The following is a 13,116-nucleotide window of genomic DNA, read 5'->3' on the forward strand; positions in this document are numbered from 1 at the left end:
GAATAGCTTCTCCATTGTAAGTAATATCTTACACAATTTAATTGTATGATGGCGATTAGTGCTCTATTGGTTCTTTTCTATTAAATAAAGTCCCCTAACTTATTCTTTTGATATTAGCTATGTTGGATTATTTCAATAAATTAAACATCTATATATTCATTTTAAGTGTTCTAATATATATCCAATGCTACTTTTGAGTCCTATTATTATGAATAATGTTATCAAAATATAAGATAAGCTTTTCTTATTACCAAATATCATAAAAACACCACTGAAAATATTTCTCTGTCTTCTTAATGCTATCTTTACTGAATCAAGCTGAAATCACTTAGAAATAAGATTTTTCTTTTAAAAATTACAAAATGGATTTTGCAGTATCTCATTCTATAAAATGCACTATTCACTAAAACATTTAGTCTTGGTTTATTTTCATGAACTAGAATCATGTTTAACCCAACTGGATTTACTTAGCTTACCAAATAAACATATAGAGCAGTTCAGGGATGATATGACAGCTTCACAATGCGGGTTTTCATTTTCCTATTCAAATATCTTTAACTATAAAAAGTACAAACACCAAAGCTGGTTTTGTCTTTTTGAAAGTGATTTCTAGAGCCCTAGCTAACAATTGCTGCTTATATCCCAATGTCAGTTATGCAGCACTAAGCAAGAAAAGTTGGGAGATCAGGAAACTTATCCAGACACAGTTGTTCCCCCACCCCAAATGGGTTAGCATTATTAAGAAAGAAGAAAATGAACATAATTTATGCAAATAATGATTTGCCATAGAATTGAAAGGACACAAATTTCAAGGAAAGAAAGAGTATGTGAAGATAGCATCTTATAGGATAGGCTAGAAGATTGTTCCCTTAGAAGAAAATTGTCTCTAGAACTTATAGCTACTGTAGTCGACTGTTCTCTAATTTTCTAATATTTTGTTCAATAAGAAACAAACCCTTCACAGACTCACAGACTTAGAGAATGAACTTATGATGACCAGGGAGGAAGGATGGGAGGATTGAACATATTGGGAGTTTGGGACTGACATGTAAACTCTGTTACTTAATTAAAAATCGATAATCAACATAGATCTCCTATATAGAACAGGGACCTCTCCTCAATATCTGTAATAATCTAAATGGGAAAAGAATTTGAAATAAAGAATATATACCTGAACATGTGTAACCGAATCCCTTTGCTGTACCCCTGAATCTAACACATTGTGAAGCAGCTATACCCCAATATAAAATAAAGATTAAAAATAAGATAATAAAGGAACAAAGGCATCCAGTCCACTCAACAAAAATAAAGTAAGCTCCCTATTATGGATTAAAAACTACTTCAGGAAAATTGCTTGAAAAACATTCATTGACTGAGGCACAGTTCAGCTTGTAAATGAAATGAATACTTGAAAAAACAATGGCGACATAATGCCCTTGCCCTCTACAAGTTCGCCTTTGTAAAACAAGTGACATGCACAAATGATTATAGCACATCGACATAAATACAAATAGAAGTGCTAATAACATTCCATTGGAATAAAAAAATAATAATTCATTCCCACTGGCATGGGGGGAAGGTCAAATAAATGGAAGGTAATACAGAAATAAAGAATATAAGGATTTTTCAAAATGTGTCAAAGTTACAGAATATGGTTGGCAGAAACTATTCATTTTTTCCAACAGATGTATGTAGACACGGTTTTATAAACTTTTTAAAAAGAAGCCTCAAGAGGGTAATTTTAAAAAATGGATTTTATGTGCAGAGTTCATTGATCCATGAAATTGCTTAGTCTCCCATGTCCCAAGATTTAGACCATCATAATTATAATTTGAAGAAATCTCTCAAAACCTATAGAATAATATGATAGTCTTCCCTCAATGAGAAGATTTGAGCTGAAAGCTGACAGATGATTCAGGGGTTGTGAACTCTGTTAATAGAATAAGTTACTTTTCACACTGAAAGACATAAAACCCTAAGTGCTATCAAATGGATATATGAACTCTTTGCCTTATTTTTCACCATGTGATATTTTGCTATCTATACCCTACATTCCAAATCGACAGTTGAAATCAAAACCCACTATTAGATTCATTTAACTATTAATACATAGGAAGTATAAGAACAAAATTCTTCACAGCACCTTGTGGCTGGATTCAACCTCAGTGATTAAAGAAAAGACTCATTTTATGAAAAAGGTTTTTTTTTTCAGTTATTTCAATGTATATAGTAACTTAAAAAAATGAATTGGTGAACCACAATTACCATTCTAAAAATATCCTTAGAGTTGCGTGTCCAAGGTAAGTTCATCTGTGCCATATTTTAGATTCCACATACAAGTGTTGTCGTAAGGCATCTCTGACTCACTTCACTTAGTATGATAACCACTAGGTCCTGCAGATAGCGTTATTTCCTTCTTTCTTATGGCTGAGTAACATTCCGCTTGAACAAGATTCGATTATGTATACATATCAGATCTTCTCTATCCGTTCCTCTATCGATGGACATGTGGGTGGTTTCCACGTCTTGGAGATGGTGAATCTTGCTGCTGGGACAGAGGCGTGCAAGCACCTTTTCGACGGCCGCTTGTGTCTGGGTGCATGCCCACGAGAGGGAGTGGAGGGTCAAACAGCAGGTCTACCTGTAGTTTTCTGAGGAACCTCCGTATCGTTTTCCACAGTGGTTGCACCAATTTGCATTCTCACCAATGGCGTAAGAATATCCCTTTTCTTCACACCCTCTCCAGCATTTGTTACTTACACTTAAATTGTAGCCATTCTGACCTCAGGGAGGTGGTACCTCACTGCAGTATTAATTTGTGCTTTGCTAATAAATAGCAATATTGAACATCAGTTTTATGTGCCTACTGGCCATCTGAATGTCTCCTTCAGAAAAAAATGTTTCTATTTAGGTTAGCTTGAACTTTTAGTTGAAAATGAACAACTAATATTCATCATTGGGAAGGTTTCTTTTAATACTAACCTTCATCCATTTTATCTTTATTTAAAGATTTCATGTATTTAACCATTCTTAGAAAGGTTCTGGAAAACTGAATAGGGTTCCTTGTCTCTGCTGCTGCCCTGCTAACCTCAACTCCATCTTCTTGAGCTTAAGAAACAAGATATTCTATTTCATATACAAAAGAAAATAAGGGGCCTTATAAAGCACCTTTTTATTATTTTTGCACTGTACCCAAAAGAAATGGAACCAATTATCTTGCCTTTCATGAAGCTGGGAGTAGTTTCATAAGTTACCTACATACACAATTTTTAAAAATGAATCTTCATCAATCTACTGGCTGTCGTAATGCTCTTTGAATTTTAGCTGTAACTATTGTCACCATATTTTGAAAGTATGACTTCAAATAACCAAACTAACAATTTTAAATGTCTATCTTAAGAAGGCTGAAAGACATCAGATCACTAATTTCTGACTCATGACAGCTAGGAAACAATCCTAGACTCCCAGTTATAGACACATCCTCTTGAACAAGTGACTTAAATTTTCTAAGTCTCTGTTAGCTGTAAAGTGGGGATGATTTTCATCTTGGGAGAGTTTTTTAAGAGCCAAAGAAGATAGCAAATGTAAAGTATCATATTGACTTGCTAATTAAATATTAAAATGTTACTCATTTTCTCTTCTGGAAGTTAAAACATAAGTTGTTCTATTTGCTAGGCATCATTATCAATTAGGAATTAGACATTAGCAAAAATATGTAATTAAAGATTTCAATAAATCAACTATATATATCATTTTTTTTTTTTTTTTTTTTGCAGAAAAGTAAAAGGTAGCATCCTGGTGTTATATCTCTAAGAAGTAAGCAAATCTAAGAATCAGATGATGTTTATTGACCGTGTGATTATACTTAGTCTCCCTCGGTTAGCTTTCTTAATTTCAAAAGTTAACACAATTTAGAATTCCATAGATGGTGTAGTCCATGGGGTTGCAAAGAGTCAGACATGACTGAGTGACTTTCACTTTCATAATGCTATCCACTTCTTCAGCCAGTGCTGAACTTAACCATTTCATGATTTCTTCTCCAGAACACCTTCAAAGGAGGCACAGGTGAGATCTAGTGTTCTGACTTTAGTGAGTCTCCCCCTAAAACTTCTTTGAGCTGTGTTTTGTAGATTAATATCAGTGTTCTACGTTCTCTTGCAAGAATGTCCAGCTATACAGTAAAGATAGCTTCCCCTGTTCTGTTCATGGTAATACGTGAGTAAGCCCCTGAACCTGAAGCTCTGATCCCTTCAAGCATGAGTGAATGAAAACCCTCCTAAGACACTATCGTTTTGCAGACAGCTTCCGTTTATATACCATGACACAGGAGAAGCTGGCAGTCTACCCACTTGGAAGTCCATTCCTCAGAATCTTCCTTCTTCACTCAACATATTCTCTGACATTTGAACAAAATTTAATGAGCTACTTTTCTCCTGTATTGCACGCCGATCATTCACATCTCCTTTTGAGTATGATCTACTTCTTACTTCTGACTTAGGAACCTGTGGTCATGCATGTTCTGAGTTGTGCTATGATAAATCTTGAGTCATTGTCATTTTCGCTTAAAACCCAGTAATCTGTGAAACACCTTATCCTCAGATGTTACCTGTGGATTTCCATAATGAAGAAGCCATCCTGCATTTCAGCCTTCCCTTTCAAACCATGGATCAAAGCTTCTTTTTATGTATGTATGTATGTATGCATTTATGGCCCTTGTGTCTCATGGTTGAGAGTGCTTGGTACGGGTCTAGCATTTGCAGTCTGGCCAACAGAAAGCTGCTGACAGTTGGGGTGCCCAGCGGGAGGGATTTTACTGCTACTGCCTTCAGGCCGTAATGACAACATGGAGCCAAGGAAGCTGCCTGGGAACTGGTTATAGGTGGCGTAACCCTTTTGCTCTGGCTGGAGCCAGAAAGCTGCTGGGGGAAGCGGAAAAAACAGAGGAGGGCATGGTAATGTGAGAGCCCCCTGTTATGGAGACAGAGATTCGCACTGTCAGGGATGGATGAAAACGGAAGGCTGCTCGGTAGGCCTAGAGGAGCTGAGGTTTTCAATGCATGCTTTTTATAAGCACTGTTTGTCTTGTGAATTATAATACTAATTAAACAAAGTAGAAGCAAAAGTAATTTTTAAAAACAGAAAGGACAAACTCTTTCATATTAGACTTAGAATCAAGTGCCTAACAGGGCTTATTATTAAAATATAATTTAAAATAATAACTTGAGTGTGTCGAAGTATGCATTAAATCTCATAAATGCTCTATAAAAGGGCTATCATTTGGGAGTTATAGTAGTTTCCATTTTATTTGAATTTGTAAACACTGTGGTAGATGTTTTAATTTAATAATGTCTAAAGCCTACTTGAAATGTGTTTATTTTAAAACATTCTAATTATTTGTCTTATACTGATAGGTGAAAGATTAACAATATGACATAGAGATTGGTGGTCCTAAGAGGTTAATTTAAACAAAGGGTTCTGTTTAGTGTTAAAGTCTGTTTCAAACAAAAGTGTTTTAATTAAGGAGTGTGTGTGTGTGCACACTTTGTTTATCTTGTTCCAAAGAGAAAATTTCATGAGCTTTGAGATCAGAAGACCAAACTGGACACCCTGGGGTATGCCAAAATGTATGACCTTTGATTTTTTCATTTTTAAATAGAATACATCCCTACCAGTGTTCTCCATGTGTGTGACTCTAGCTGGTGTATCATGTTTCAACTCTCATGGCCTTTGTGACACAATGGATATAGTGCATGCCATAGGCAGCTTGTAGACACTTGACCCTGTTCTCACTATATACCCTGCTAATGTCATTTGAGCCTTAAGATATTTTGAGAAGGAAGCTACATTTACTGAATGTGGATTTGCTACAAACAATTCTATGCTCATGCATACATATTGTTAATGAAGATGTATAATACCGCAAAGTAGTTATTTTTAATCTCCAATTTCACAAATAAAACAAGCCTAAGAAAAATTCACTTTTCTTACAACAAACACACATTGGGAGTAGGAAACTCAGGGGAGTTCATCTCATTTTTGTATCAACATCCTTAGTTGAATATTTTCTTTTCATCATGTTTACAATGCATGCATTTTTTAACTTAACCATACCAGAAAAATTAGTGTGATTCTTACTCATATTTCACAGGTGAGAAAACTGGGCACTAAATAGCATAATTTATTTTAATATCAAAAACAATATGTAACTAGCAGAAAATAAGGTTTTAACCCCAAGATCAAGTGACACAAGATCTTTAGCTCCTAACAGCTACTCTTACTAGTATAACTCAAGGTGGCAAAGGTTACAGATTAAGTTTGGTAAGATGTGTAACTACCAAACATCAAGATAAACAAAGGGGCTCCCTCTGATTTAAAAAAAAAAATTAATCTCTCAGATAGTCAAAGGATTTAAGAGTTTGATTCCTATTGCACTGAAGCATAATAAAGTGATGACTATTATATAACTATATTCTGTTATCTAATATTTTTTCAGGGCAGAATCTAGCGGAATATAACTTTAGCTCTCATTTTGTGTACTGAAAATTAAGTATTTGGAAACTTAAACCAGTACATTTTTGTTCAAAAGTCTTACTACTTTAATTGTCTGACTCTTTTGCAACCCCAAGGACTGTAGCTTGCCAGGCTCCTCTGTCCATGGGATTTCCCAGGCAAGAATACGGGGTGGGTTGCTATTTCCTTTTTCAGGGGGTCTTCCCAACCCAGGGATCGAGCCCATGTCTCCTGTATTGGCAGGCGGATTCTTTACCACTGAGCCTCCAGAGAAGCCCCTCATTGTCCTTTATAACCTTACTATTTCAGAACGTAAATCCTACTGTCACTCTTGTCAAAAATAATTTTTAAAATTTCACCATGGAAACAATCGTGCGCATACATATAACTGATAAGTTTTCATCCGGAACATATCAAGGTATGAAAAGAGGAAAAATAGAATGCCTTATCTGAGTCTATGAATGTACTGACATTTTAAGAATGTTAGTTATTGTATCTCAATTCAAATGGACAATTCAAGTGTCAATTTTTGATCTAATCTATATAACCATCTATCTATATTCACCTTTATATACACATGTACACATATATATGTGTATGTATACTGTATATGTATATTTACATATTTACACACACATACACATACAAACATATAGACAGAGGAAGAGAGACATCATACATTAACTTAGCCTCAATAATAATTAGATACCTAGAGTAGCAAACTGTATAAATGATACAAAGGAAACAATGTTATCCATGCCCTACATAGTATTAAAATGGTGATAGGAAGATTAGGTAGATAAAATCCTTACTATCAGCAAACACTTAAAATATATGTGATACTGGTAATTTCTATATCCAAATGCATATAAAGATTAAGTTTATTTTATCAGAGCATACATTTTCTAGGCAATGAGTCTTGTGCACGGAAGAACTCAGATATAGAGACTGTATCTAAAAACAAGAAGTAAATTTGAGAATAATACTATAGAAGTGAGAAACACAGAACACAGTTGGCCCTCCATATCTATGGATTCTGTATCCATGGTTTCAACCAACCATGGATTGAAAATTTTTTTTTTTAAAGATCCATAAACTTCAGAAAAGCAAAACTTGAATTTGTACACAACAGCAACAATTTATGTAGCATTTACATTGTATTTTCAGCTCTTTCCACAGCATTTACATTGTTTTAGATAATATAAGTAACCCAGAAATGATTTTAAGTATACAGGAGGCTTTGTGTAGGTTATAAGCACAACGATGCCATTTTCTATATGGGATGGAGCATCCTCAGAGTTTGGTCTCCAAGGAGTTTGGTCGCCAAGGAGTGGAGGGGATTCTGGAACCAATCCCGTGTGGGTACCACGGGATGGCTGTACTACATGAAAACACTATATGAGAAACAGAGTAATCTGGGTTCCTCAGATTCTTGGGGAATCAACTTTTGGAGAGCAGAAAGGCCATACGTAGAAATATTTATGTATAAGATTTGGATGTTACAATAAGTTAAACTCACAGAAGCATAATTGCTGAACAGCTGTCTAAAGTGCACGGGATGAATCTCATGAGGAGTCACAGGAGACGCTTAGTTGAGCCAGAGGTGACAGTGAATAAGTTTGGGGAAGATTGGAAGAGTAGTTTATTCACATCACACCTCTGAAGCCTACTTTTTTCCTAGGACACTGCATTATCAAGGAACAACCTCACCCACAAAATTTGTTTCCTGATGTAGAAGAGAAGGTTGAAAAACTGGCTACAATCTCTCAGTCCTCCTTATGCTCACACCCTTTAAATGTTGCTTTACATTTATTTCTATCAAGGAGTGATTTTTTTTTTTTAAACCATTTCTTGAATACAGGCTGTCTGTGTGACCTGGTTGGCCAATAGAGTGTAGTATACGTGACAGCTTGACAATTCTGAGTGTAGGGCTTGAGTCCAGAGTCCCTTCCCCTCTCTTTATTGAAATCCTTCTTAGTTGTCATGTAAATAAGTTCCAGCTTGCCTGCTGAAGAATGAGAAAGAGCAGAGAGCAGATACATCCTCCCAGGTATACCACTGGCTAATTCCACTTAGCCACTTTCCAGCTGACAATACTGTTGAGCTCAGACACATGAGTGAGCCCACCAACACAAGAACTGCCCAGATAAGGCCAGCCCAACTGCAATCAGAGACTCATGAGAAAGATGGTAACGATAACCCTATATGCAAAACAGAAAAAGAGACACAGAAGTACAGAACAGACTTTTGAACTCTGTAGGAGAAGGTGAGGGTGGGATGTTTTGAAAGAACAGCATGTATATTATCTATGGTGAAACAGATCACCAGCCCAGGTGGGATGCATGAGACAAGCGCTCGGGCCTGGTGCACCGGGAAGACCCAGAGGGATCGGGTAGAGAGGGAGGTGAGAGGGGGGATCGGGATGGGGAATACGTGTAACTCCATGGCTGATTCATGTCAATGTATGACAAAACCCACTGAAATGATGTGAAGTAATTAGCCTCCAACTAATAAAAAAAATTAAAAAATTTTTTAAAAATTAAAAAAAAAAAAAAGAGACTCATGAGTTAAACCACTAAGATTTGGAGCCATTTGTAATTTAAAAAAAAAAAAGCTAACTGATACACATGGTCAGTATCCTCCTGATGAAAGAATAAGGTTAAGGGTTTACCACACTGCTAATCTAAATGTGTTCCTGTTATATATGAAATAAGTTTAATAGACACTTCACTCAATTATAAGACAAACTTTTTCATGAAAATATATTAGACAAGTCAGAGATATCAGTCTCAATCTTCAAGTTATAGTTTAAAATGAATATACATTGTGATTTTAGTTTCCAGTGAGTTCTGGATTACTGCTCTTGCCATATCAGCGCCAGGGGCTTTGCTGATTGTTCAGTTCACCTTTGGAATAATCTCCATACAACCAACTTCTGGTTGTAAATCATTTTACAGTAAATGCTACACACTTCTCTGAAACATGAAAGAGAACAAAGGAATTATTCTGCAGAAAAAGATTTGTGTGTTGTTAGGTGAGCTTTGTGTAACTCCAGAGAGAGAAGCAGTCTCACATTCACATGGTTGCCTTTCTAACACTCCACACACTTGAGACTATGTGATATGTGTTCATCAAATAATGAATGGTAATATAAAGCAAATTGCCTTTCTTATGGTCCAGTATTAATTAAAACCAAATGTCCCTTCCACAATGCAGCCAATGTATGTTAATTATTCTGTCTTGTGCAGATGTGACAAGAGGGAACATACAATTATTAAGGAGAAAAACATACGCATGGTAACAATAAATGTCCACAATGTGAAATATATTGTTTTTCCCCATGAGTTACTTGAATACTTGCCAAATAATCCTTTCTCCACCACTTAAATAATGTAAATTGTTCTTTCACAATAATATATAGTTAGAATTACCTTTGTATGGAGTTTCACTGAACCATGTTTATTTCCATTTACCTTCCCTCCTCAGTTTTAAACAATGCAAAATCACAATAAGTTTTTAATGTCTTTACTGACATAAATATAAACATTAAAAAATGAGCTTTAGTTTACAGAAGAGAGAGTATTGATCGCAGTCATAATTAACTTGGAATACGCCTTTCTGTTTAAACTTGGGAAAATCTTTTTACCTTCTGAGATTAATTTTTTTTTTTTGTCTATTAAGTTGAAATAAAGATGCCTAGAAAGGCAGTGGATGGAAAATGGCTGAAAAGATTAAGAGATGACATGTATAAAGTGGCCAACTACAAATGATCTTTCCTATATTGCTCTGTATTGGGAATAGAAATTAAATCCTTTAAGATAAATTCAGATTGTCAGATATTTGAACTCTCAATCTCAAGCTATCTTTATCTGTGTTCTAAATGTTTTACCAGAGAACACTTTCTCAGTTTCTAAGTAATGACATTGTATGATAAACATTTGAGAACCTCACTCAATCAAATGCTGATACATTAGGAAAGAAAAGCTCCAAAGGACAGTGTCTCCCAGTGTCTTTGTATACCCTCCCCAAGGAGGAAATGGTGTTCCCCAGAGTGATGATGAAAAGCATGATCAAAAGGCAGAAATATGGCAGAGACCATTTTCAGTCCAAAATTGGTGGTGTTTCTCTGTAGTTCTGTTCCATAACCTATCTTTCAGTATTCTGAAAGTCAGATGTCACTTCTGGTGGGGACGTTTGATTCTGGCCTTAGCTTCCAGGATGGCTTCAGAGGAAGTGGTTGTCACAGTGAATCATTTCTTCACTGCGGAAACGATCCTGGACCCTGAGATGGAAACTGGCTTGGCCTTCAGCATTTCTACCACTTGTGGAGTCACTTAATTCCCTGTACCAAATATCTTTCTTGTTAAAATACCTAGAGATTTTTCTAGGATTGGATTTTTTCTATCTCTTGGACTAATCCCTGACTGATACAGCTTCAAAAGATTTTTGATAAGGGATAAATCTGTTCCGCAAAGACTGATTGTAGGAGAGAAATAATGATAAAGAGCTAGGTTAGATTTAGATCATAGAGATTCTTAAATGCACTGGTAAGGAAGTGGAATTCATTCTAAAATTCATGAGAAGCCACTCGAACAGAGAAGGAGCATGATCAATACATATTTTAAGGAGATGGTTCTGGAACCTGTGAGTGGAAGAAATGGAAAGATGTTAGACTGGAAGTGAATGGCTTGATCCAATGAAAGCTGTAGGAGCCGACATCCATCACAACAGAATAAAAGAAAATCCTCTGAGACAGCAGCACTTTCTCAAGCACCAGGCAGGCAACTAGTTTTAATGCTATTAGAAAAATAACCAACAACAAGGGTTTTTGGTGTTTTTTTTTCCTATTATAGCTCACAGCTGTCATTTTGTTTAATGCTTTAATGTTAGATTTATAATAGATTTCCTGGCTGACACAGGCAGGGTAACACGCAAATGAATGGATATGAGGTACACCTTCAAGTATCACTTCTCTGACAGATGTTTCCTGGCAATATGGATCAGTTCTTATCACAAACACACTGGTTGTTTTAATTAAAGCTATGAAACACTAGAAGAATAAAAACAACTTGAATATTTCCCAGTGATAAAACCAAGTGCCCAGCTGCTTTGTGTAAGTACTCAGTACACCATAGTTCTCTTACTTTCCATAACACCTACAAAACGAAAAACCCCAGTATTCCATGACAAAGCCAGGTGTGCTCTGAGGATAGAATATGCCCTTGGGTGTAGACACTTTGTCTGTGGAATACCCAAGTAATCCTGTGACCATTGAGCAAACTGACTTAAAATGTCATTTGAGAAGATAAATATCCCCTGGTGCTTCCGGGAAAAGGAAAGATAAAATCCAATTACAGAGCCAGAGAGAAAAACAGCTTTTTGAAGAATAAAGCACTTGAAGTGGGCCTTGAAACAAAAATGGAAAAGTTTATGGAAATGATATGATGAAAAGCACTTGCAAATAAAGGAAAAGAAGGATATAAGGATTTAATACAGGTTGGACCTATATTGTGGAGAACAGAAAATGGTTTGCTGAGAAATCAGTATTTAATTGTGGACTATCTCTATAGTCCACACTTCAAAAGATTTTAAGTGGAAAACTGATCAAATAAATAAATTACAATAAAATGTTGGTATCAACACAATATTTACTGATGGAATTGCTCTGAAATATACACTTACCTTTACCTCTACAGAGCTGGTCTCTACAAGTTTTCCAAAAAAACTTGCCGTCATTTACAAAATGGGATATATCACAATTATAAAGTGCAAACTTTGGGCTTTCTCAGGGTTTATTTGTAAACTGAAGATACATAAGCAGGAAGCGTAAAATCCTACTCAGAAATTGTAATAGGTTTCAGTTCAGTTCAGTTGTTCAGTCATGTCTGACTCTTTATGACCCCATGGACTGCAGCATGCCAGGCCTCCCTGTCCATCATCAACTCCCAGAGTTTACCCAAACTCATGTCCATTGAGTCTGTGATGCCATCCAGCCATTTCATCCTCTGTTGACCCCTTCTCCTCCCACCTTCAATCTTTCCCAGCATTAGGGTCTTTTCAAATGAGTCAGTTCTTCACATCAGGTAGCCAAAGAATTGGAGTTTCAGCTTCAACTTCAGTCCTTCCAATGAATATTCAGGACTGATTTCCTTTAGGATGGACTGGTTGGATCTCCTTGCGGTCCAAGGGACTCTCAAGAGTCTTCTCCAACACCACAGTTCAAAAGCATCAATTCTTCGGCACTCAGCTCTCTTTATAGTCCAACTCTCATCCATACATGACTACTGGAAAAACCATAACCTTGACTAGATGGACCTTTGTTGGCCAAGTAATGTCTTTGCTTTTTAACATTCTGTCTAGGTTGGTCACAACTTTCCTTCCAAAGAGTAAGCGTCTTTTAATTTCATGGCTGCAATCACCATCTGCACTGATTTTGGAGCCCAGAAAAATAGTCAGCCACTGTTTCCACTGTTTTCCCATCTATTTTCCATGAAGTGATGGGACTAGATGCCAAGATCTTAGTTTTCTGAATGTTGAGCTTTAAGCCAACTTTTTTACTCTCCTTTTTCACTTTCATCAAGAGTAGTAGAGACAAAGATTTATTGC

The sequence above is a fragment of the Cervus elaphus genome, chromosome 9, assembly GCF_910594005.1.
Source record: "Cervus elaphus chromosome 9, mCerEla1.1, whole genome shotgun sequence".
In the NCBI taxonomy this organism is placed as follows: Eukaryota; Metazoa; Chordata; class Mammalia; order Artiodactyla; family Cervidae; genus Cervus; species Cervus elaphus.